We start from the raw sequence: 26,289 nt of genomic DNA, 5'->3' as shown, positions 1-26,289 counted from the left end.
CTGTGTATTTCAGGGAGACATGGCCTTGAATCCAAAGTAAAACTACTCCAAAAGGTCCCCCAGGCACACACCTCCCAAAGAATAGAGTCCCTCAGTCAGTAGGCTAGCCTGCAGTCCCTTCCAAAAGTCCCTGTCCCAGTTGGGTCTGTCACATGCAGAATGCCTATTCACCTCCTTTACTCTTTTCCCTTCCTTACACCACAATGCCTTAGTTATGCTATGGGTTTATTTTATGTAATGTGGTTTTTGGCTTTACACCTTTTTCATTGCATGATGTACCACTTGTAATCTTTACAGGTCTATATTGCCTCTTTCCATGGCATGGTATGGTATGAATCACAAGGTATATTTCTGCTTAATGTTCCAGATTGTATTACTTTCATTTTGAACCAAAAATTTGAAGTGAAAACATTTGACAAAATAAAAAATGTATATATAGATTTTAACACTCTTTTTAAAAAGAAAAATATTATGACTGGCATTCACCTTTAAGGAATGAAATATGAACAGATGCATACTGTTTATTAGATATAAAAGCAAAACATTTGTGTATATATATATATATATATATATATATATATATATATATATATATACACACAGTATCTCACAAAAGTGAGTACGCCCCTAACCATTTAGTAAATATTTTATTATCTTTTCATGTGACAATACTGAAGAAATGACACTTTGCTACAATGTAAAGTAGTGAGTGTACAGCTTGTATAACAGTGTAAATTTGCTGTCCCCTCAAAATACCTTAACACACAGCCATTAACCACTTGCCGACCGCCCCACGCAGATTTACTGCGGCAGGGCGGCTCGGTTGCGCATAATCACAGAGCAGCCGACAGATACAACATGAACAGGATATGTGTGAGTGATAAGCCTCCAGGAACTATCCATATGTAAGCTCAGTGACTGGACTCTTCCTCCAGCCTCCTTTCTTCTCTCCCTCCCCCTCTTTTTTAATTTTTTCCTCCAGCTTTAGCTGTTAAAACTGCAGCCAAAGTATTTTGAATTGTGTCATCAGCCTATGGTAGTGCTTAGTCCTTTGTGCATTTAAGTTGGTTCACACTGGTTTGCTATGGTTTGTCCCATTGCGTGTATCCGCAGTTTTCCTGCGTTTAAGCCATAGTCTTATTGATTCCTATTAGGTTGCATGTTTTTTCTGTATTTTCTGAAAGCACAACAAAATTCCTGCATGCTGCATCTTTGGTACACTTTCAGAAAATGCAGCAAAAACTAGCAAACTAATAGAAATCAATAGAATTGCAGCTAAAACTGCAGGTAAAATGCAGGAAACTGCAGATACACAAACAATGCGGCCAAACTGCAGCACACTAGTGTGAACCCAAAGGCTTGTACACACTTGCAGCAGGCACTGTCACTAAACTGAAAAGTGACAGGCAGTGAGGAGGTGATATCATACCAAATGCCAATTCATGCAGGTAATAGTATGGTTCACTTTGAACTCCACCTTATTTCTGTTGCTCTCTTTAGGTATTCAATGTGCTCTCATCTTATTTTCTATACATAAAATACCTAAAAAAAGGAATTAAAATAAGGTGCAAAGTGAATTTCTACACTTAAGCGGAGCACTTCACAGAACATTTTAAGACATTATTAAAGTATAACTAAATGCATTTTTTTTGTAGTTTGTTGATAGAGTGGAGAGGAATTAGATCCTCTGTCAGGTTTCCATCACTGCCAATGTCCTTGTTAGGGAGATTTATCCTCTCTGTTTGTCTCTATTTGTCCTGTTTACTGTTATCATCAAATGTGGAAGTAAATGAAAACCCTAAATTTTGGGTGTCCCCAGAGCAGGAATAGAGGGGAAATCATCCAATGGTGACACTAGTTCTGGTGACAACCAGGGATTCCCTTACTTTGGAGGGATTTTCTCTCACTTCCTGTTTGGCTATGGGACAGGAAGTGAAGAGAAATCTCCACAATGGGACACAGATTGGAAAAAAAGCTGACGGGTATGAGCCTTGTTTCAGACTATTGCAAACACAGACATCGCATGCGATTTGCACCACATTGCTATGCAGATCACATGGGATGTCTGTGCAATGAGAATTCAGCCATACATTTTGTATGGCTAAACTCCCATTGCATTCCCAAGAAAATGCTGAAAGAACTTTTTTTTTCCCCACACTGGAATCGGATCCCATGTGATCCAATTCCTGTCCGAATTCACAGTTTTCACTGTGATCTGCAAACCAATCTGGTGGTGTCATTACCTTTTTTTTTTTTTTACACCGGCAGCTGTTTGCAGAGCAGAGTGTGAACTGCCTGTGGGGAGATGCGATGCAGGAACCCGCACAGCAATGGCGGTGGCTCCCGCATCGCAGTAGTGTGAACCCAGGCTAACCCCTCCATACTCTATCCAAAAAAAAAAAAAGCTTTCTCTTTGGTTACACTTTAAACCCAGAGACCGGTGGCCTTTCAATATTAGTAGGAATAGTATTGCACATAATATCAGAGATATACAGAATTTCAGTTTTGGGTAGAGTAATATTTTCTTTTTGGTGCCACACTATATTGCATTATTGTTTGATACACAGGATTTAAAATGTCCTTTTATTAGGGGTTACATCTCCCCTACCCCCTCCCTTCCTCCTCCCTGTCTCTCTCCCATCTTCTGCCTTATGGCACAATAATAATGAGTATTATGTGGGTACAACGACTTCATACTTGCCAACTGTCCCGTTTTTGCAGGGACAGTCCCGGCAAATAGAAGCCTGTCCCGGGTATTTTACATTGTCCCAGCAATGTACTTTTTTACACTTTGCACTTACTTGATGTACTTATTTATACTTTGCACTTACTTGATGTACTTATTTACACTTTATTTATATTTACATATTATTACATTTTTTGTATGGTCACACCTGAGCACATTTGACACTTTAGAATTGCAGGGAATTGTGATGAGAATTTTAAACTTTAGGCAGAAGTAGTGCAGCTGAATGGGAGAATTATTCCAACTCTGCTACTTTGGCCTCAAGTTTAAAATTCCCTAGATAGAGATTAATTATGTTGAGTGGGCGGAGCTTCAGGGAATTGGGTGTGGTAAGTAATCGATAGCAGCAAAGTGTCTGCAAAGTGTCCCTGAAAATTTTTTCCAAATGTTGGCAACTATGAGACTTTTTGATCGAGAAGAAAGTGACCGCACTCCGAGATGGAAATCAAACAGGATTCCCCCCCTCCCTAGCCAACCTTTACATGGGTTGGTGGGAGAGGTCCCACATCTTTGGAGGTACTAACCCATATAGGGAACACACCTTTTTATACCTTCGTTACATAGACGATCTACTGTTTGTGTGTCCTAATTCTGTTGATTTTGATACATTCATACATTTTTTGAATGATAATGATCTAAACCTTGTTTTTACGGGATCAATCAGCCCGGAAAAAATAACGTTTTTGGACATAAATTTAAACCATGAGAGAAACAGTCATCTCCACTCTTTACAGAAAACCCCAGGCAGGCAATAGTTTACTACATGCCAAATCGGGCCATCCTCTCCCCGTCATAAAAGGAATACCAGTAGGACAGTTCCTTAGACTTAGGAGCATCTGCAGTGATACAGTCACGTTTAAACAAGAATCGTCCTCTTTATATCAACGGTTTCTCCAGAGAGGCTATCCCAGATGGATGCTGGACAGAGCATATCGCCTGGCCCTGGAGAAAAACCGAATAGATCTTTTACAGTCAACAGGGTCCAGTCATTTAAATACACATCATGACCCTATTCTGGATTCCTCAGAAGTGTCAACAGAAGAGAGATCACATAATATAAAGAAATACAAAAAGAAAAACAATAAGAAAAATAGAATTATACCCTCTCTAACGTTGGCGCTTCCTTACAGTCTAGAATTCAATGAAATCAAGTCAATAATTAGGAAACATCTGCCAATTTTACACACAGACAGCATCTGTGAAAATATTCTGGAAAAAGGTGTAAACATTGTAGCAAAAAGAGCGGCCACATTGGGCAATACTTTATCTCCCAGTTTGTTTTCTGCTAAGACCAATTCTATATCCCAAACATGGCTACACTGTAAGGGCAACTACAAGTGTGGGGCACGAGACTGTATTACCTGTCCTCACATTTTGACAGGTTCTCAGTTCCAGTCCTCTACCAGTGGCAGGAGTTTTAAAATAAATAAATTCTTCAATTGTAACACTGAATACATTATATATCTTGTCTCCTACAGGAATTGTCCAGCACAGTACGTAGGTAGAACTAGCAGGAAACTAAAAGACAGATTCAGAGAACACTTAAGTGACATTCGATGCCTAAAATCCACAAATGTGGCTCGCCACTTTAATAACCTGCACAGTGGTGATACTTCCTTGGTCATGGTTCAAGTGATAGAAAAGGTCTTAAGACCCAAGAGAGGAGGAGATATATTCCAGATACTCTGTAAAAGGGAGGTTTTCTGGATATATAAGCTCCGTACACGTCAACCTGAGGGCATAAACTTTGAATGGGATGTGACACATTTCTACACTTAGTATTGTATGGATTTTTCATATATTTATATTTACTAAAATGTATGGTTTTGAATAATTCAAAAAAATATATTTTTCAATATCTATGTCTATCACTAGCATTTATTAATGATATCATGATTATATGTTATATCCATGCGACCACATATTTATATTTATATTTTTATTATGGATTTCCATCCCATTCACGTGCCTGCCATGGTTATTACATCACTCAACACTCATTATGTCTATGACATTTTTCTTGTTATATACACGAGTGTTTGTAGTTACCAGCTTTATGACCCATACAATTACTCCTACTCTCTTGTCCTCTTATTTTCTTGGGGAGACATGGCCATGAGACGTCTATGCATACATTATGTATGCACGTCAATCAGGTTTATGTCACTCCTGACTTACCTATATATATGAGTTTTTCCAGATATATATTTAAACATTGAACTTCAAACATGAAGTGTTCAGAATTTTTTTATATGTGTAGGTATGCAACACATACACGTGTGTGTGTGTGTGTGTATATATATATATATATATATATATATATATACATGCATACATGTTTTAGACAAACATGTGTGTTAATGTTTTTTCTGCTTGTAGGTGATTCATCCCAAAAAGTTTTTATTCCCAATTGCTATTTTTCCGTTTAGTGGTCGTGTAGGATGATACAGCCCTGATTACCGCCCCTGATCCCACACCCCTCACCACCATTACCGCCCCCGATCCCACACCCCTCCCCACCACCATTACTGCCCCTGATCCCACACCACTCACCACCATTACCGCCCCTGATCCCACACCCCTCCCCAGAAACCAGAAACAGAAATGTTTTACTTTGTTATATTGCAAAACAAAAAAGGTCAAAAACATGCTTTTTTAGGGGGGGGGATCATACTATATAGTATAGATCTGTCAGCCGAAAGGTCCTAAAAATATGTAGAATATTTGTCCTAACTAAAATTCGTATAGAAAAATATATAGAAAAGTGTAAAAAAGACCTGATGTGCATATAAATGCATGTAGCCATAATTGCCATATAATTGTTGCTAAATCAGAGGCGTATCTAGATTTCTCAGGGCCCCGGTGCAAGAAACAACAACAGTTTTTGGATCCTTTTAATTTTCTTTCTAACTGTTCCTTGATTTCTTGATTTGGGACTGCAATCTTCCAGCTTGGGTCTCTCAAAATGTCGATGGACATCCAACATCTTTTGAGACCCTGTGTTTGTGTGCCCTACACTGTGTCGTGCTGTACCCTACACTAATACTCCACTAGTGTATGGTAGCGCTCGAAACATTCCCCGATGCAGAGACCAGGTTGGTCAGGACATTTGGGACAATAATAGCTGGTGTCACGCCTAAATCCGCGCCTGCTACAGACACGACATCTTCTTTGGGGCCATCTTTGGGTAGGGGTACTCGGGAGGACATGTGAAAAATGCCTCTCATGCAGCCGGCTCACTGCATCTGGAAGGGGAAGTTGGGCAGGCATGCCTCCTGGGTACAGGTAGGCAAGGATGATCTCTTCCTGGAATTCCCTGGAAAGATCCAGTTCGTCCTGACGCCCTGTATAGGACAAAGGCGTTCAGCATCGCCAATTGGAATAAATAAACAGACACTTTTTTGTACCAGCGCCTGGCTTTACGGGCAACTAAATACGGCGCCAAAAGCTGGTCGTTAAGGTCCACCCCTCCCATATTAAGGTTATATTCGTGGACACAGAGGGGTTTCTCCATAACGCCAGTTGCCGTAGGGATTTGGACTGTCGTGTCTGCGTGAAGGGAGGACAGAACATAAACATCCCGTGTATCCTTCCACTTCACCGCAAGCAATTTGTCAGTTTTCAAGCAGGCTCTCGCCCCCCGACTAAGACGGGAATCTACAAGCCATTGGGGGAAGCCCCGGCGATTAGGTCGCACGGTGCCACATGCGCCAATTTGTAATTCGAGCAGGTGACTAAATAGTGGCACGCTTGTGTAAAAGTTGTCCACGTACAAATAGTACCCCTTTCCGGATAAGGGTGACACCAAGTCCCAAACAATCTTACCGCTGCTCCCTATGTAGTCTGGGCAGTTGGGGGGCTCCACACAGCTATCTTTTCCCTCATAGACCCGGAAACTAACTGTATAGCCTGTGGCCCTGTCACAGAGCTTGTACAGCTTGACCCCGTACTTGGCACGCTTGCTGGGGAGGTACTGTTTCATAGCAAGGCGGCCAGTAAATTTAATCAGGGACTCGTCAACGCAGACAACTTGTTCGGGGGTAAACAAGGCTGCAAACCGCTGATTGAAGTGGTCTATGAGGGGCCGAATTTTGTGGAGCCGATCATATTCAGGGTCTCCCCGAGGACGACAGAGTTCATTGTTGCTGAAATGCATAAATCGCAGAATTTGCTCGTATCTCCCCCTGGACATGGAGGCAGAGTGCATGCGCATATGGTGAGCTGGGCTAGTGGACCAATATAGCCGCAATTCACTCTGTTTAGTTATGCCCATGTGGAGGGAAAGGCCCAGAAAGATCTTAAATTCGGAAACCGTTATTGGATTCCAGCCGAATGGTCTGGCAAGGTGCGAATTTGGGTTGGCGGCCATAAATTGTTGAGCATATAAATTTGATTGATCCACAATAGATCTGTAAAGATCTTCCGTGAAGAACAGCTCAAAAAAGTTCAGGGGCGTAAAACCAGCTGTCTCCACGTGGATTCCAGGTTGGGCGGTGAATGGGGGAAGTACTGGCGCTGTAGAATCAGTGGGTTGCCAATTGGGATATGCCAGCGCATCAGGGAGGGCACTATGGGCTCTACGGGCCTGTCTTCGAATACGCGGTGGCTGCGGGCCACTACTCGTGCTAGCCACCGCACCAGCTTCAACTGCACTTAGGGGACTCGCCTACTGCAGTGCTGGTTGTACTAGGTCCAGGGTGTACTAGGCCGCTGGCGCTTGCCAGGTCGCCAGAAAAATGAGCGGCACTAGTAACCACACTCTGCTCCATACGAGCATCCTGCGATTCCTGCATCTCAACAACTTCAGAATGGGGTCGGGTACGCCTGGGTCTAACAGGGACCCATCTGTCGTCAGAGCTGTCTGTCAGGGAGCCGCTGCTGTCATCAGGTTCATATACTGACACTAATTCGGTCATTGTAGCTTCCCCTTCGCTATCAGATGACTCGGTCAGCATATAACTGAGAACCTCTTCATCATTGTATGAACGTTTAGACATTTTGGTAACTAAATTTACCCGTACAGTGATGCGACTCACAGGTAATAAAAGCACCTGGTTGTCGAAGGCTATTTCAAGCGCTACCAAAAAAACTGCTAATGCTAGCAGGGATCAGGCCTGACTCTGCTAACACAGCGGTTTTGTGTGTTGTGTTTTTTTGTAAGTGACAGTAATCTATTGATTACTACACTTACCTGGGTGAAAGGGTTAAACGCAGGTGCTGGCAGAAATCAGTACTGATCGTGCAAACACCGCGTTTTGGGAACCCTAAACTATGGGGGCGCTAGTATAGTTCTGATCAGATCAGATATTGATCTGTTCAAACACTATACTAGAAATGGAAGTGTATGTGCGTGCGTGCGTGCGTGTGTGGTAATCAAGGGGTTACTTCTAACTATACTCCGGGGATCTGGGGGGGGGGTGGCGGGGACCCTAAACCTCCTTTGGGAAAGAAACTAACTCGCGAGCGCAACCTCAAGTCACAATGACACTAATACAAAATACAGTAAAAACAGTATATTATGTGTGTATTAGTGCTAATGTGACAGAGGGTGTAGGGGTTAACTGGATGTGATCAGGGGGGGATCAGGGGTTTAAATCTTTATTGGAAGGGGCTGGCGGGTATCCTAAGGATAAAAGGAACGGTGGCAAGCGCTAAACCTGGTCACAAGTCACACTTATACGGGTATATAGAAAATGCTATATACTGTATACAGTGTGTTGTGGCAGGGGGTGTAGGGGTGATCAGGGGGGGATCAGGGGTTAAATCTTTAATGGGCGGGTGGGGGGGACCCTAAACCTCCTTGGGACAGAAACTTAGTCGCCTGCGCTAATTCTGATCACAATGACACTAATACAAAAATACAAAAACACTGTATATTACGTTTGTATTAGTGCTGATGTGACAGAGGGTGTAGGGGTTAACTAGCGGTGATCAGGTGGGGGTCAGGGGGGATCAGGGGTTTAAATCTTTATTTGGGGGGGTGGCGGGTAATTTAAGTGAAAAAGGGGGGGTCGCAAGCGCTACACCTGACCACAAATCACACTTATACGGGTATATAGCAAAATGCTATATACTGTATACGGTGTGTGTTATGGCAGGGGGTGTAGGGGTGATCAGGGGGGGGTCAGGGGCTTAAATCTTTATTGGGCGGGTGGGGGGGACCCTAAACCTTCTTGGGACAGAAACTTAGTCGCCTGCGCTAATTCTGATCACAATGACACTAATACAAAAATACAAAAACACCGTATATTGCGTTTGTATTAGTGCTGATGTGACAGAGGGTGTAGGGGTTAACGGCGGTGATCAGGGGGGGGGGGCAGGGGGGATCAGTGGGTTAAATCTTTATTAGGGGGGGTGGGGGGTAATTTGAGTGGAAAAGGGGGGGTCGCAAGCGCTACACCTGACCACAAATCACACGTATACAGGTATATAGGTAAATGCTATATGCTGTATACAGTGTGTGTTGTGTCAGGGACTGTAGGGGTTAATCGGGGGGCGATCGGGGGTGAAATGTGCCTATCTAAGTGTGTATGTACGTGCTTTGTGCTGTACTTACAATTAGATGTGCTCTCCTCTCACGCTGGATCCAAAAAGACCGTTGTGAGGGGAGGGCACATCTCCTCTAAGCCTGTGTTTACATTTCACTGGCTTAGAGGGTGATCTGATTGGGCAGGACCGATCAACAGGTCCAGACCAAAAATGATTGGCCTGGACCTGATGACTGATCGGTTCTGACCCCAATCGAGTCATCGGCGGGACCTCGGGAGCGCGCGCGCGCGCACCAGAGCGGCTCAGGCTAGTGACGTTAATTAACGTCACTCTGCCTGGCCGGGGCTGACCGCCGCAGTAAATTTACTTGCGGCGGTCGGCAAGAGGTTAAGCCATCCCAGCCATGCCTACAAATGTATCAGTAGCTGTGATTGGCCGTCTGAAGCATGTGACCAAGTCTTTATAAGTTCGAGGCAGCGCCGCTACGGCGTCATTCTGCTGCTTAGATCAGGGAGAGAGCACACATCAACGTGCTGGCTGCTGATTTTAGGGACAGACAGGAAAAAAAAACATTTGTGTCCGGATAGAATTGAGGGACAGGTCGGAGTGTGTTAGGCAGGGCGAATTGTAGGCATTTTAGGGATAGAGTCTGCTGTTTTTTAGGGAAAGTGTGTTCTACAAACTACAATCGACATTGCTGTGTGGGGTGGGGTTTGCACTCAGTCCCGATCTACGATCTCTTATCAATCCTGTTAGGGATAGAGTCTGCAGATTTTTAGGGAAAGTGTGTTCTACAAACTACAATCGATATTGCTGTGTGGGGTGGGGTCTGCACTCAGTCCCGATCTACGATCTCTTATCAATCCTGTTAGGGATAGAGTCTGCAGATTTTTAGGGAAAGTGTGTTCTACAAACTACAATCGATATTGCTGTGTGGTGTGGGATAGGAGATAGGCAGGTGTCAGTGATCCACATCCATTTTGCTGTGTGTGGGCTGCAGTGAACACAATCTTTTTGGGGTGCAGTGAACACAATCTTTTTGGGGTGCAGTGAACACAATCTTTTTGGGGTGCAGTGAACACAATCTTTGTGGGGTACAGTGAGCACAATCTTTGTGGGGTGCAGTGAACACAATCTTGGTGCAGTGAACACAATCTTTTTGGGGTGCAGTGAACGAAATCCTTTTGGGGTGCAGTGAACACAATCTTTTTGGGGTGCAGTGAACACAATCTTTGTGGGGTGCAGTGAACACAATCTTTGTGGGGTGCAGTGAACACAATCTTTTTGGGGTGCAGTGAACACAATCTTTGTGGGGTACAGTGAACACAATCTCATACTTCTGAAGATTTGAGGGTGCTGCCTGTTCCATACTCCCCCTAATCCTCACCCATCCTTTTAGGGGTACAAACAATAGTAATTGGGGCCTAGTGTGGTTGTGTATGTGTGAGATACATACACTTTTTTGGATCATATTTTCTATTCCGCTATTTAATCAAAAACCTTTGGGGATCAGTTAAATTGGGGGATAGTCTGTGTTGGTACGTGTGAGATCCACCTTTCCAAGTTTTTGGGGTTCATCTCATACTTCTGAAGATTTGAGGGTGCTGCCTGTTCCATACTCCCCCTACTCCTCATCCATCCTTTTAGGGGTACAAACAATAGTAATTGGGGCCTAGTGTGGTTGTGTACGTGTGGGATACATACACGTTTTTGGATCATATTTTCTATTCCGCTATTTAATCAAAAACCTTTGGGGATCAGTTAAATTGGGGGATAGTCTGTGTTGATACGTGTGAGATCCACCTTTCCAAGTTTTTGGGGTTCATCTCATACTTCTGAAGATTTGAGGGTGCTGCCTGTTCCATACTCCCCCTACTCCTCATCCATCCTTTTAGGGGTACAAACAATAGTAATTGGGGCCTAGTGTGGTTGTGTACGTGTGAGATACATACACTTTTTTGGATCATATTTTCCATTCCGCTATTTAATCAAAAACCTTTGGGGATCAGTTAAATTGGGGAATAGTCTGTGTTGGTATGTGTGAGATCCACCTTTCCAAGTTTTTGGGGTTCATCTCATACTTCTGAAGATTTGAGGGTGCTGCCTGTTCCATACTCCCCCTACTCCTCATCCAGCCTTTTAGGGGTACAAACAATAGTAATTGGGGCCTAGTGTGGTTGTGTACGTGTGAGATACATACACTTTTTTTGGATCATATTTTCTATTCCGCTATTTAATCAAAAACCTTTGGGGATCAGTTAAATTGGGGGATAGTCTGTGTTGGTACGTGTGAGATCCACCTTTCCAAGTTTTTGGGGTTCATCTCATACTTCTGAAGATTTGAGGGTGCTGCCTGTTCCATTCTCCCCCTACTCCTCATCCAGCCTTTTAGGGGTACAAACAATAGTAATTGGGGCCTAGTGTGGTTGTGTACGTGTGAGATACATACACTTTTTTGGATCATATTTTCTATTCCGCTATTTAATCAAAAACCTTTGGGGATCAGTTAAATTGGGGGATAGTCTGTGTTGGTACGTGCGAGATCCACCTTTCCAAGTTTTTGGGGTTCATCTCATACTTCTGAAGATTTGAGGGTGCTGCCTGTTCCATACTCCCCCTACTCCTCATCCATCCTTTTAGGGGTACAAACAATAGTAATTGGGGCCTAGTGTGGTTGTGTACGTGTGAGATACATACACTTTTTTTGATCATATTTTCTATTCCGCTATTTCATCAAAAACCTTTGGGGATCAGTTAAATTGGGGGATAGTCTGTGTTGGTACGTGTGAGATCCACCTTTCCAAGTTTTTGGGGTTCATCTCATACTTCTGAAGATTTGAGGGTGCTGCCTGTTCCATACTCCCCCTACTCCTCATCCAGCCTTTTAGGCGTACAAACAATAGTAATTGGGGCCTAGTGTGGTTGTGTACGTGTGAGATACATACACTTTTTTTGATCATATTTCCTATTCCGCTATTCAATAAAAACCTTTGGGGATCAATTAAATTGTGGGATAGTCTGTGTTGGTACGTGTGAGATCCACCTTTCCAAGTTTTTGAGGTTCATCTCATACTTCTGAAGATTTGAGGGTGCTGCCTGTTCCATACTCCCCCTACTCCTCATCCAGCCTTTTAGGGGTACAAACAATAGTAATTGGGGCCTAGTGTGGTTGTGTATGTGTGAGATACATATACTTTTTTGGATCATATTTTCTATTCCGCTATTTAATCAAAAACCTTTGGGGATCAGTTAAATTGGGGGATAGTCTGTGTTGGTACGTGTGAGATCCACCTTTCCAAGTTTTTGGGGTTCATCTCATACTTCTGAAGATTTGAGGGTGCTGCCTGTTCCATACTCCCCCTACTCCTCATCCAGCCTTTTAGGGATACAAACAATAGTAATTGGGGCCTAGTGTGGTTGTGTACGTGTGAGATACATACACTTTTTTGGGTCATATTTTCTATTCCGCTATTTAATCAAAAACCTTTGGGGATCAATTAAATTGGGGGATAGTCTGTGTTGGTACGTGTGAGATCCACCTTTCCAAGTTTTTGAGGTTCATCTCATACTTCTGAAGATTTGAGGGTGCTGCCTGTTCCATACTCCTCCTACTCCTCATGCTGCCTTTAGGGGTACAAACAATAGTAATTGGGGCCTAGTGTGCTTCTGTATGTGTGAGATATATACACTTTTTTGATCATATTTCCTATTCCGCTATTCAATAAAAACCTTTGGGGATCAATTAAATTGCGGGATAGTCTGTGTTGGTACGTGTGAGATCCACCTTTCCAAGTTTTTGAGGTTCATCTCATACTTCTGAAGATTTGAGGGTGCTGCCTGTTCCATACTCCTCCTACTCCTCATCCTGCCTTTAGGGGTACAAACAATAGTAATTGGGGCCTAGTGTGCTTCTGTACGTGTGAGATACATACACTTTTTTTGATCATATTTCCTATTCCGCTATTCAATAAAAACCTTTGGGGATCAATTAAATTGCGGGATAGTCTGTGTTAGTACGTGTGAGATCCACCTTTCCAAGTTTTTGAGGTTCATCTCATACTTCTGAAGATTTGAGGGTGCTGCCTGTTCCATACTCCTCCTACTCCTATTCCATCCTTTTAGGGGTACAAACAATAGTAATTGGGGCCTAGTGTGGTTGTGTACGTGTGAGATACATACACTTTTTTGGATCATATTTTCTATTCCGCTATTTAATCAAAAACCTTTGGGGATCAGTTAAATTGGGGGATAGTCTGTGTTGGTACGTGTGAGATCCACCTTTCCAAGTTTTTGGGGTTCATCTCATACTTCTGAAGATTTGAGGGTGCTGCCTGTTCCATACTCCTCCTACTCCTCATCCATCCTTTTAGGGGTACAAACAATAGTAATTGGGGCCTAGTGTGGTTGTGTACGTGTGAGATACATACACTTTTTTGGATCATATCTTCTATTCCGCTATTTAATCAAAAACCTTTGGGGATCAGTTAAATTGGGGGATAGTCTGTGTTGGTACGTGTGAGATCCACCTTTCCAAGTTTTTGGGGTTCATCTCATACTTCTGAAGATTTGAGGGTGCTGCCTGTTCCATACTCCTCCTACTCCTCATCCAGCCTTTTAGGGGTACAAACAATAGTAATTGGGGCCTAGTGTGGTTGTGTACGTGTGAGATACATACACTTTTTTGGATCATATTTTCTATTCCGCTATTTAATCAAAAACCTTTGGGGATCAGTTAAATTGGGGGATAGTCTGTGTTGGTACGTGTGAGATCCACCTTTCCAAGTTTTTGGGGTTCATGTCATACTTCTGAAGATTTGAAGGTGCTGCCTGTTCCATACTCCCCCTACTCCTCATCCAGCCTTTTAGGGGTACAAACAATAGTAATTGGGGCCTAGTGTGGTTGTGTACGTGTGAGATACATACACTTTTTTGGATCATATTTTCTATTCCGCTATTTAATCAAAAACCTTTGGGGATCAGTTAAATTGGGGGATAGTCTGTGTTGGTACGTGTGAGATCCACCTTTCCAAGTTTTTGGGGTTCATCTCATACTTCTGAAGATTTGAGGGTGCTGCCTGTTCCATACTCCTCCTACTCCTCATCCATTCTTTTAGGGGTACAAACAATAGTAATTGGGGCCTAGTGTGGTTGTGTACGTGTGAGATACATACACTTTTTTGGATCATATTTTCTATTCCGCTATTTAATCAAAAACCTTTGGGGATCAGTTAAATTGGGGGATAGTCCGTGTTGGTACGTGTGAGATCCACCTTTCCAAGTTTTTGGGGTTCATGTCATACTTCTGAAGATTTGAAGGTGCTGCCTGTTCCATACTCCCCCTACTCCTCATCCAGCCTTTTAGGGGTACAAACAATAGTAATTGGGGCCTAGTGTGGTTGTGTACGTGTGAGATACATACACTTTTTTGGATTATATTTTCTATTCCGCTATTTAATCAAAAACCTTTGGGGATCAGTTAAATTGGGGGATAGTCTGTGTTGGTACGTGTGAGATCCACCTTTCCAAGTTTTTGGGGTTCATCTCATACTTCTGAAGATTTGAGGGTGCTGCCTGTTCCATACTCCTCCTACTCCTCATCCATCCTTTTAGGGGTACAAACAATAGTAATTGGGGCCTAGTGTGGTTGTGTACGTGTGAGATACATACACTTTTTTGGATCATATTTTCTATTCCGCTATTTAATCAAAAACCTTTGGGGATCAGTTAAATTGGGGGATAGTCTGTGTTGGTACGTGTGAGATCCTCCTTTCCAAGTTTTTGGGGTTCATCTCATACTTCTGAAGATTTGAGGGTGCTGCCTGTTCCATACTCCTCCTACTCCTCATCCATCCTTTTAGGGGTACAAACAATAGTAATTGGGGCCTAGTGTGGTTGTGTACGTGTGATATACATACACTTTTTTTTATCATATTTTCTATTCCGCTATTTAATCAAAACTTTTGGATATAAACAATTAAATTGCGTGATAGTCTGTGTCGGTACGTGTGAGATACACCTTTCCAATTTTTGGGGCGCATCTCATACTGCCGAGGATTTGAGGGTGCTTCAGTCTGCCTCCTGCCTGCTCCTCCTACTCCTCTTCCTCATCCTGCCTTTAGGGTAGAAAAAATTGTAATCGGGGCCTAGTTTGTGTTTGTACGTGTGAGATACACCGTTTTGTAAAATTTGTCCTATTCCGCTATTCAATATACACCCTCTTTGAGTGTAAAAAATTAAATTGCGGGATAGTCTGTATCGGTACATGTGAGATACACCTTTTTAAATTTGTTTGGCGCACCTCCTTCTACCGCCGAGGATTGCAGGGCGCTTCAGTTTGCCTCCTGTTCCCAACTCCTCCTACTCCTCTTCCTCATCCTGCCTTTAGGGTACAAAAAATTGTAATTGGCGGGGCCTAGTCTGTGTTTGTACGTGTGAGATACACCGTATTATAAAAGTTTTCCTATTCCGCTATTCAATATACACCCTTTTGGAGTGTAAAAAATTAAATTACGGCATAGTCTGTATCGGTACGTGTGAGATACACCTTTTAAATTAGTTTGGCGCATCTCCTTCCCCCGCCAAGGATTGCAGGGCGCTTCAGTTTGCCTCCTGTTCCCAACTCCTCCTACTCCTCTTCCTCATCCTCCCTTTAGGGTACAAAAAAATTTAATCGGGCCTAGTCTGTGTTTGTACGTGTGAGATACACAGTTTTTTATCCTATTCCGCTATTCAATATACACCCTTTTGGTGTAAAAAACATTAAATTGCGGCATAGTTTGCATATTTGACTGTGAGATACACCCGTGCGATACTGTTGTTCTTTTGTTCCCCTATTCAATAAACACCTTTCTAGGGCAAGATCTTAAATTACAGAAATATGAGGAGACCGTCAAATAAGGGCCGTGGCCTGGGTCGTGGTGCTGCTGGTAGAGCTCCTGTTGCAAGGAGAGGACGTGGTCGATCTGTGCCAGCTACACGCACAAGTGAAACACCTTCCTCAAGTGTGAGTAGGCGACAGAACCTGCATCAGTATTTGGTAGGGCATCATACGCCTCTAGAAGTGATGAGGCCAGAACACAGAGAGGCGATAGTAGATTGGTTTGCTGCAGACAGTGCCTCCAGTTCCTTCACATTGTCTCCCACCCAGTCTACTGCAGAAAGGTCAGAGTTGGCACCTGCAGCCGATGTCCAACCGTCTTTCACCTCACCCCCTTGCAAATCAGGCAAGCAGTCTGAGCCCCAAGCCATATAGCAGTCTCTTATTCTTTTTGAGGACTCTGTCAGCAGGGTTTCCCAGGGCCATCCACCTAGCCCTGCCCCAGAAGTGGAAGAGATTGAGTGCAGCGATGCCCAACCACTTATTTCTCAAGATGAGTACATGCAAGGACCATCGCAGCACGTCTCCGATGATGACGAAACGCAGGTGCCAACTGCTGCGGTGTTCAGCATTGTGGAGACCGACAAGGAGGGCAGGGGTGAAGACTGGGTGGAAGATGATGTGGAGGACGATGAGGTCCTCGACCCCACATGGAATGAACGTCATGCAGGTGACCTGAGTAGTTTGGAGGAAGAGGCGGTGGTCGCACAGAGCCACCAGCACAGCAGAAGAGGGAGCAGGGTGCAGAAGCAGAGCGGCCGTGCCCTAGATACTACGCCTGCCCAACGCAGCAAGGGAACGAGCGCACCAAAGTCAGCTCAAAGGAGTTCTCTAGCGTGGAAGTTCTTTAGAAAATGTGCTATTGACAGGACACGAGTGGTTTGCACCCTGTGCAATCAGAGCCTGAAGCGAGGCATAAACCTTCTCAACCTGAGCACAACCTGCATGATCAGGCATCTAAGTGCAAAGCACGAGCTGCAGTGGAGTACACACCTTCAAAACCAAGAAACGTCTCTGGCTCATCCTGCTTCCTCTTCTGCTGCAGTCTCGGCCGCTCCAGCCACATCTGTAGTGATACCGGCACCTGCCACCCCGCAAACAGACGATCTGTCAGCAACACCACCACCTGGGTCACCAACCATCTCCACAATGTCCCGTGGAAGCGTTCAGCTTTCCATCTCCCAAACACTTGAGAGGAAGAGGAAGTACCCCCCTACCCATCCGCGATCCCTGGCCCTGAATGCCAGCATTTCAAAATTATTGGCCTTTGAAATGCTGTCATTCCGTCTGGTGGAGACGCACAGTTTTAAAAACCTTATGTCGGTGGCTGTCCCACAGTACGTCGTGCCCAGCCGCCACTACTTTTCCAGGCAAGCCATCCCTTCCCTGCACAACCAAGTGGGGGAAAAAATCAGGTGTGCACTGCGCAACGCCATCTGTGCCAAGGTCCACCTAACTACCGATACGTGGACCAGTAAGCACGGTCAGGGGCGTTATATCTCCCTAACGGCACACTGGGTAAATGCAGTGGCGGATAGGCCTGAGGCGGATAGCAATTTGGCGCATGTCCTTCCACCACCGAGGATTGCAGGGTGCTTCAGTTTGCCTCCTGTTCCTAACTCCTCCTACTCCGCTTCCTCATCCTCTACCGCCTCCTCATCCGCACAGCGTAACACCTTCACCACCAACTTCAGCACGGCCAGGGGTAAACGACAGCAGGCAGTTTTACAACTTGCCTGTTTGGGGGACAAACCACACACCGCGCAGGAATTGTGGAGGAGCATGGAACAGCAGACAAATGAGTGGTTGCTGCCAGCGAGCCTCAAGCCCGGCCTGGTGGTGTGCGATAACGGGCAAAATCTCATAGCAGCTCTGGGCCTAGCCGGTTTGACGCACATCCCTTGCCTGGCGCATGTGCTGAATTTGGTGGTGCAGAGGTTCCTTAAAAACGACCCCGATATGTCAGAGCTGCTGCAGAAAGTGCGGGCCGTCTGTGCGCACTTTCGGCGTTCTCACCCTGCTGCTCACCTGTCAGCGCTGCAGCGTAACTTCGGCCTTCCCGCTCACCGCCTCATATGTGACGTGCCCACAAGGTGGAACTCCACCTTGCACATGCTGCAAAGACTGTGCGAGCAGCAGCAGGCCATAGTGGAGTTTTAGCTGCAGCACGCACGCGTGAGTCGCTCTGCGGAACAGCACCATTTCACCACCAATAACTGGGCCTCCATGCGAGACCTGTGTGCCTTGTTGCGCTGTTTTGAGTACTCCACCAACATGGCCAGTGGCAATGACGCCGTTCTCAGCTTAACTATCCCACTTCTATGCCTCCTTGAAAAAACAATTCGGGCGATGATGGAAGAGGATGTGGCACAGGAGGAGGAGGAGGAGGAGGAGGAGGATGAAGAGGTAACATTTCCAAGGCTTTCAGGGCAGTCATTCGCAAGGGGCTCCGAGGGTGGGTTCCTGCACACACAAACGCCAGGGACACAATTGTCCAGCAGGGGCACAGTTCTGGAGGATGAGGAGGATGAGGAGGAGGAGCTGGAGGAGGAGATGGAAGCATGTTCACAGCAGGGTGGCACCCAGGCCAGCTCATGGCCATCACTGGTGCGTGGCTGGGGGGATACAGAGGACACAGACGATGTACCTCCCACAGAGGACAGCCTTTCATTGCCTCTGGGCAGCCTGGCACACATGAGCGATTACATGCTGCAGTGTCTCCACAACGACCGCCGAGTTGCCCACATTCTAACTTGTGCTGATTACTGGGTGGCCACGCTGCTGGATCCCCGTTACAAGGACAACGTACCGTCCTTAATTCACTCACTGGAGCGCGATCGCAAGATGCGCGAGTACAAGCGCACGCTGGTAGACCCGATGCTGCTGGCATTCCCACCTGACAGCGGGGCCACGGTGGAAGCACAAGGCAGAGGAGGAGGAGGAGGAAGAGGTCGCCAACGCAACCAGGGCACCGCCAGCACCTCAGAAGGCAGGGTTAGCATGGCCGAAATGTGGAATAGCTTTGTCAGCATGCCACAACAAACAGCAGCACCAGCAGCTCAGATGGAACGTCTTAACAGGAGGCAGCATTTTACCAACTTGGTGGAGCAGTATGTGTGCACACGCCTACATGTAGTGAATGACAGGTCTGCCCCCTTCAACTTCTGGGTCTCCAAATTGGGCACATGGCCTGAGCTTGCCCTTTACGCCTTGGAGGTGCTGGCGTGCCCTGCAGCCAGTGTATTATCTGAACGGGTATTTAGCACGGCTGGGGGCGTTATAACAGACAAGCGCAGCTGCCTGTCCAGAGACAATGTGGACAAGCTCACGTTCATTAAAATGAACCAGGCATGGATCCCACGGGACTTTTCCGTACCTTGTGCAGAATAGCGATGGATACCGACCTTACCCACCCATTGTTCCATTTTTGCTCTTTCTCACTCTTTTGGGGTGTACCCTCATTTAAAATTTGTGAAAAGAAGCAGTGTTGGCTACCTCGTCCTCCTCCTCAGGGCCAGATTAACGTAGGGGCTATTGGAGCTGCAGCTCCAGGCCCCTACCTTTTATATAGGCCCCGGGTTGGCCATATTCACTGTTACCGCTCTTCTGTCACTTGTAAACACAGAAGTCTGGCTTCTATGCTCGCTTCCCCAGGCAGCACCCTCAGAACCTCCCCACACAGCACGAAGGCCGGACAAGGAGGGACAGTTGCCGATGCATGGATGTGTTTATGGGCTTCAGAGACCGCATCCCATGTTGAATTAGGCATGCATGGCTGCACCCTTCCTCCTCTGGGTGCATGCCAAGGCACGGCCCTTAAGGCCCTTCAAAATCCTCAGCACCAAGCCCATGATGCTCTTAATCCGGCCCTGGTCCTCCTCCACCGCCGCTTCCACCTACACCGTCCATAGGTGTGGGCAGCCTATTGCATTAGGCACCCCAAAGTTGAAATACACATGCATGTGTTTGCCTACATGTACATGGCCCCGATACATTACTCTCCCTGCTGGCAAAGAGAAATAGAGCAGAGCAGATCCGAGGGAGATCTTTCCCATCTCCTCACTGGCAAACAGAGTGATAATGCTATGTGCCCTAAGTGATTAGGGTGTGCCCAGGCACATCCGGCACACCCTGTGCGCACGCCTATGAGACCGCCACATCCACCACCACCTCAACCTCCCTCCTACTCCATATGGGCCTCGTCCTTCAGAAATGAAGAACATTGTTTTATTTTTCTGTTTTTTTTTTTTTTGTTTTAAGTTATTTCCCTATCCACATTTGTTTGCAGAGCACTTGCCATGCTCTTAATTACGTTTTGCTGCCATTTGCAGCACTCTAGCCCTTTCCTTTGGTGTTTTAGAGCCATTTTAGTGCCTGAAAGTTCGGGTCCCCATTGACTTCAATGGGGTTCGGTGTCCGGGAAAAGTTCGGCAAAAGTCCGGGACACGGACCCGGACTTTTTTTTAAAGTTCGGCCGAACCCATCGAACACGGACATTCAGGTGTCCGCTCAACTCTACTGGCAGCGTACGTGGGATAGTCTTGCATTAAGAGCATTCAGTGCACTGTTAGGAATTAGCTCTGCACTGAAGGATTGTAACATTTGTGGAACAGTCCTTAGAGAAAAGCCGGTGCATATTTTTTTGTTTTTAAAAGAGACATACAGCAACCTCTACTTTCTACCGCTCTTTCCTATCTCTGCTTTCTGTTCTATCTTTTCTGCTTACAAACATGCCTGGTTTATCGGAATATAAGAAAATGAGCAAAAGTGAACTGAGTGCTGAGTGCACATTTAGAGGACTCGACGTCAGTGGCAAAAATCGTGAAGGAATGATTCATGCCCTGCAGGAGCATGATATCCAGAGAAGCCAGAACCTGGCGGAACCAGGAGAAGAGGTTTCCGTTACTTCAGAGTCCAGTGATTCAGGAATGGCCTCGCAGGATGGGTCAGCAGAGACTGACACTGGAGTACCACTGGAAGTCACCTCCAAGCCACAGCATGAGCAGACCAGCCCCAGATTGCCTGCAACCAGCATAGACTCTCCTCAAATGCAGGAAACACTACAACGTATCAGGGAGATGGATCCTATGGCGTACCTGCAGTTTCTGGAAAGTCAGGCTGAGAGAGAGGCTGCGGAACGCCGGGCTGAGACAGAGGCTGCAGAACGCCGGGCTGAGAGAGAGGATGCACAGAGGGAGGCTGAACGTCGGCACAACCTGGAGATGGCTAAGCTCCAGCCGCAGTGACAGGCTCAGAACCTTGGATCCCTAGCGCACAGGGACACCTCTCTGCTTGTAGGCCAGGCAGCCAAATTTCCAGTTATGGAAAAGGACAGTGACATTGATGTGTATCTACTGTCGTTTGAAAAGACTTGCCTTCAGTACCATCTGCCCCAAGCACAGTGGGCCCGGTACCTGACGCCAGGGCTGCGAGGCAAGGCCATGGATGCTTATGTCGAATTGCCCGCAGCGCAGGACGGCGATTATGAGTCCATAAAGGCTGCGATCATCCAAAAATACCAGTTGCCCCCGGAAGTGTAACGGAAGCGATTTAGGTCCCTGCAAAAGGGGCCTGGGGACTCATATATGGATGTGGTAAGTCGCTTACGCACCACATTCCGGCAGTGGACTAAAGGCTTGAAAGTCATTTCTTTTGAGTCCCTGGAGGATCTTATGATTGGAGATCAACTCTTGCACATCTGTGCTACAGACGTCAGACAGTTTGTGTTGGAACGGAAGCCAACCTCTGCCCAATAAGCAGCAGAACTGGCAGATACCTACATCCACACTCGGGTATCTGACCATCGCAAGGCTCCTCTGTATGGCGCGAAAGGAGGGAAATCACACATGGCAACACCTCCTGCACCTATGAGTCAAGTTCCCCAGCAACCAGCACCTGCAGTCTCTGGTGTCACCTCAACTGCAACTGACACAGGTGCTACACCTGTGGGAAAGCTGGACATCTCAGGACACAGTGCCCTGAGCAGAAGAAGACGACATCACCTTGTCAGCTGGCCAGCAACTCTTCCTCAGTGCTGTTTGTCCCCAGGAAATCCCGGGTGACCGCCGCCAACTTGCAGCCAGTAACCGTGGGCAACCGGATCGTAACTGGTTTCCGGGACACAGGAGCTGAAGGCACCTTGGTCAGACCAGAAGTGATAAGAAGAAGGGACATAATCCCTGGAAAGTTTTTTACCCTCACTGGAGTCGGGGGGACCCACTCACGAGTACCCCATGCCTATGTTTTCATTGATTGGGGTGCTGGAAGTGGGATGAGAGAGGTGGGAGTCTCCGACGAGATCCCCACAGATGTTTTGTTGGGTGCCGATTTAGGTACCCTTGTTTCTTACTACACCCCTGCTAAGAGCACCATTGATGCCTCCAATGAACTCTCTGCACTTAACAAGGTACTGTGTGCAGATGTTGGGTTAATGTCTGGGCAACCTATGGATGGACAGAGCGAGGGGGAGAGGAAGGGTAGAGTCGAATTACAAGGTCCTCCATTTTTGAAGAAGGAGAGGAGGCCCCCTTGCCTGTGAAGTTACCAGGGGTAGGCTTTAATAATGCTACAAAGAGTAGAAATTATGATGCTAATGTTGATGCTAATGATGATGTTGATGATAATGATGATGATAATGATGCTGATGATAATGATAATGATGTTTTGCCAATATGTGTGGTCACTTGCAGTGCTGCAAAGGCAGCTGAGATGCAGGCCCTGGTCGCAGAACAGCAGGAGGAGGTCTCTTTGTCCTCTCCTTGTTCTGACCCAGTGGACTCCACCTCTGTTAAGCCTCAGCAGCTGTCTTTGTTTGCCACAGGATGGCTGGCTGGGACTTGTTGTTCCGCCTTTAAGCCAGCATTGCAGATAGACCAAGCTCTCAAGCAACTCAGGAGTGGAGCTGATCGCCCCCCTGCTGAGGAGAGTAAACAACCGTTTGAATGGGACAGTGAGCAGATAGGTATGACAGGCCAACAGGCAGGAGGCCCGGAGACTGAAGGGGTTAAACAGCTGCTCATTGTGTCCAGTCAACCTCAAAGGCATGTATTGAAGGTGTCACTTGATCTGGTCTGTAAGGATTCCTGTGAGATCAGGAGGACCAGGCCTGGAGTGAAAAGCAATGGTTTGTGGCCTAACCTGATTCTTACTAGGGATGATCGAACTTTTGAAAAGTTCGGTTCGACCAGAACACCCGAATTTCGGAAAAGTTTGGTTCGGATTCCAGAACCCCATTGAAATCAATGGGACCCGAACTTCTGGAATCAAAAAACACAATTTTGAAGCCCTAAAACCCAATAAATGCCCCTAAAAAGTGCCTAGGGTTCTGGGTCATGCCCCAGGGACTATTAATCACACAAAAAAAAGTTCTTAAAAATTGTCGTTTTTGATAGAGAGCCAATTATTGAAAAAATTAAAAAAAAAAAAAAAAAAAAGAGATTTCTTTGGATTTAGTGTCTGGGGGGTCTAAAAGGTGTACCTGTGAAGTTTCAGCTCTGTAGCATGTCCAGAACCAGAATTATAGCATACCAAACCTTCAAAAATGACTTTTTTGCTTAACCGCACCTTTCTTTTGCTCCTAATCAATGGCACAGCCAATGTGTATGATGGGGACATAATGCAGTGCATTGGGAACAAGATTAGAGTTTTTTTTGGAAAAAGGTGCTGTCTCTTTAAATGTGCATATAATTAACGGGTGTATTTCCACAATGGGGCTATTATTACCAAATGTTTTCAAGAAGTCCAAAGATGTATGTAATTGCAATTTATTTCATGTAAAATGGTGTTTGGTGCACTTTAACTTGAATTCTCACAAGAAACAGACATATATGCACGGATACATTGAGGGTTAGGGGTAGGGGCCACAATGTAGTGCAGAGTGAACAAGATTAGAGATGTTTTGGATGAATACTGTTGTCTCTTGACTTTGAATAGAAGTAAAGGATGCTTAAAAATTGGGCCTTTGGTGGTGCGGACGATGCCTTGACACCATATCCCTATGAAAGTGCTGGTAATGAAGGCAATAATTGCCTTTGTAAGGAAAAAAATTACAATGATATGCATCTGTGTGACAGGTGCGCAAAAATTGTTGTTTGGGTGTTGGCGGAGCCATACCACTGTAAGCCCAAAGAGCTGGTGTTGAAGAAGGCGTAAAAATTATGAAGGTGTGCACATGTGGAACAGGTGCGCAAACATGGTAGTTTTGGTGTTGGCGGAGCCTCCCCACCATAACCCCAAAGAGCTGGCTTTGAAGGAGGCCCAAAAATTGTAAAGGTGTGCACCTGTGGAACAGGTTCGCAAACATGGTAGTTTTTGTTTAGCATAGCCTCCCCACCTTAACCCCAAAGAGCTGGTGTTGAAGGAGGCCCAAAAATTGTAAAGGTGTGCACCTGTGGAACAGGTGCGCAAACATGGTAGTTTTTGTTTAGCATAGCCTCCCCACCTTAACCCCAAAGAGCTGGTGTTGAAGGAGGCCCAAAAATTGTAAAGGTGTGCACCTGTGGAACAGGTTCGCAAACATGGTAGTTTTTGTTTAGCATAGCCTCCCCACCTTAACCCCAAAGAGCTGGTGTTGAAGGAGGCCCAAAAATTGTAAAGGTGTGCACCTGTGGAACAGGTGCGCAAACATGGTAGTTTTTGTTTAGCATAGCCTCCCCACCTTAACCCCAAAGAGCTGGTGTTGAAGGAGGCCCAAAAAGTGTAAAGGTGTGCACCTGTGGAACAGGTTCGCAAACATGGTAGTTTTTGTTTAGCATAGCCTCCCCACCTTAACCCCAAAGAGCTGGTGTTGAAGGAGGCCCAAAAATTGTAAAGGTGTGCACCTGTGGAACAGGTGAGCAAACATGCTAGTTTTTGTTTTAGCATAGCCTCCCCACCTTAACCCCAAAGAGCTGGTGTTGAAGGAGGCCCAAAAAGTGTAAAGGTGTGCACCTGTGGAACAGGTTCGCAAACATGGTAGTTTTTGTTTAGCATAGCCTCCCCACCTTAACCCCAAAGAGCTGGTGTTGAAGGAGGCCCAAAAATTGTAAAGGTGTGCACCTGTGGAACAGGTGCGCAAACATGCTAGTTTTTGTTTTAGCATAGCCTCCCCACCTTAACCCCAAAGAGCTGGTGTTGAAGGAGGCCCAAAAATTGTAAAGGTGTGCACCTGTGGAACAGGTGCGCAAACATGCTAGTTTTTGTTTTAGCATAGCCTCCCCACCTTAACCCCAAAGAGCTGGTGTTGAAGGAGGCCCAAAAATTGTAAAGGTGTGCACCTGTGAAACAGGTGCGCAAACATGGTAGTTTTTGTTTTAGCATAGCCTCCCCACCTTAACCCCAAAGAGCTGGTGTTGTTGGAGGCCCAAAAATTGTAAAGGTGTGCACCTGTGGAACAGGTGCGCAAACATGCTAGTTTTTGTTTTAGCATAGCCTCCCCACCTTAACCCCAAAGAGCTGGTGTTGAAGGAGGCCCAAAAAGTGTAAAGGTGTGCACCTGTGGAACAGGTGCGCAAACATGCTAGTTTTTGTTTTAGCATAGCCTCCCCACCTTAACCCCAAAGAGCTGGTGTTGAAGGAGGCCCAAAAATTGTAAAGGTGTGCACCTGTGGAACAGGTGCGCAAACATGCTAGTTTTTGTTTTAGCATAGCCTCCCCCCCTTAACCCCAAAGAGCTGGTGTTGAAGGAGGCCCAAAAATTGTAAAGGTGTGCACCTGTGGAACAGGTTCGCAAACATGCTAGTTTTTGTTTTAGCATAGCCTCCCCAACTTAACCCCAAAGAGCTGGTGTTGAAGGAGGCCCAAAAATTGTAAAGGTGTGCACCTGTGGAACAGGTGCGCAAACATGCTAGTTTTTGTTTTAGCATAGCCTCCCCACCTTAACCCCAAAGAGCTGGTGTTGAAGGAGGCCCAAAAATTGTAAAGGTGTGCACCTGTGGAATAGGTGCGCAAACATGCTAGTTTTTGTTTTAGCATAGCCTCCCCACCTTAACCCCAAAGAGCTGGTGTTGAAGGAGGACCAAAAATTGTAAAGGTGTGCACCTGTGGAACAGGTGCGCAAACATGCTAGTTTTTGTTGTAACCAAAATGAAGTTCTGTGAATGTAAAGAGAATGAGAGGAGGATTTGAGGGTGGCACCATGGTCCAGGCTTAAACTGAGGCTCAGCTGCCACATCACAACGATAGCCTAGTCTACAAGGTC

The sequence above is a fragment of the Pelophylax lessonae genome (assembly GCF_965119305.1).
Source record: "Pelophylax lessonae genome assembly, chromosome: 2".
In the NCBI taxonomy this organism is placed as follows: domain Eukaryota; kingdom Metazoa; phylum Chordata; class Amphibia; order Anura; family Ranidae; genus Pelophylax; species Pelophylax lessonae.
This window is presented reverse-complemented; position numbering follows the sequence as displayed.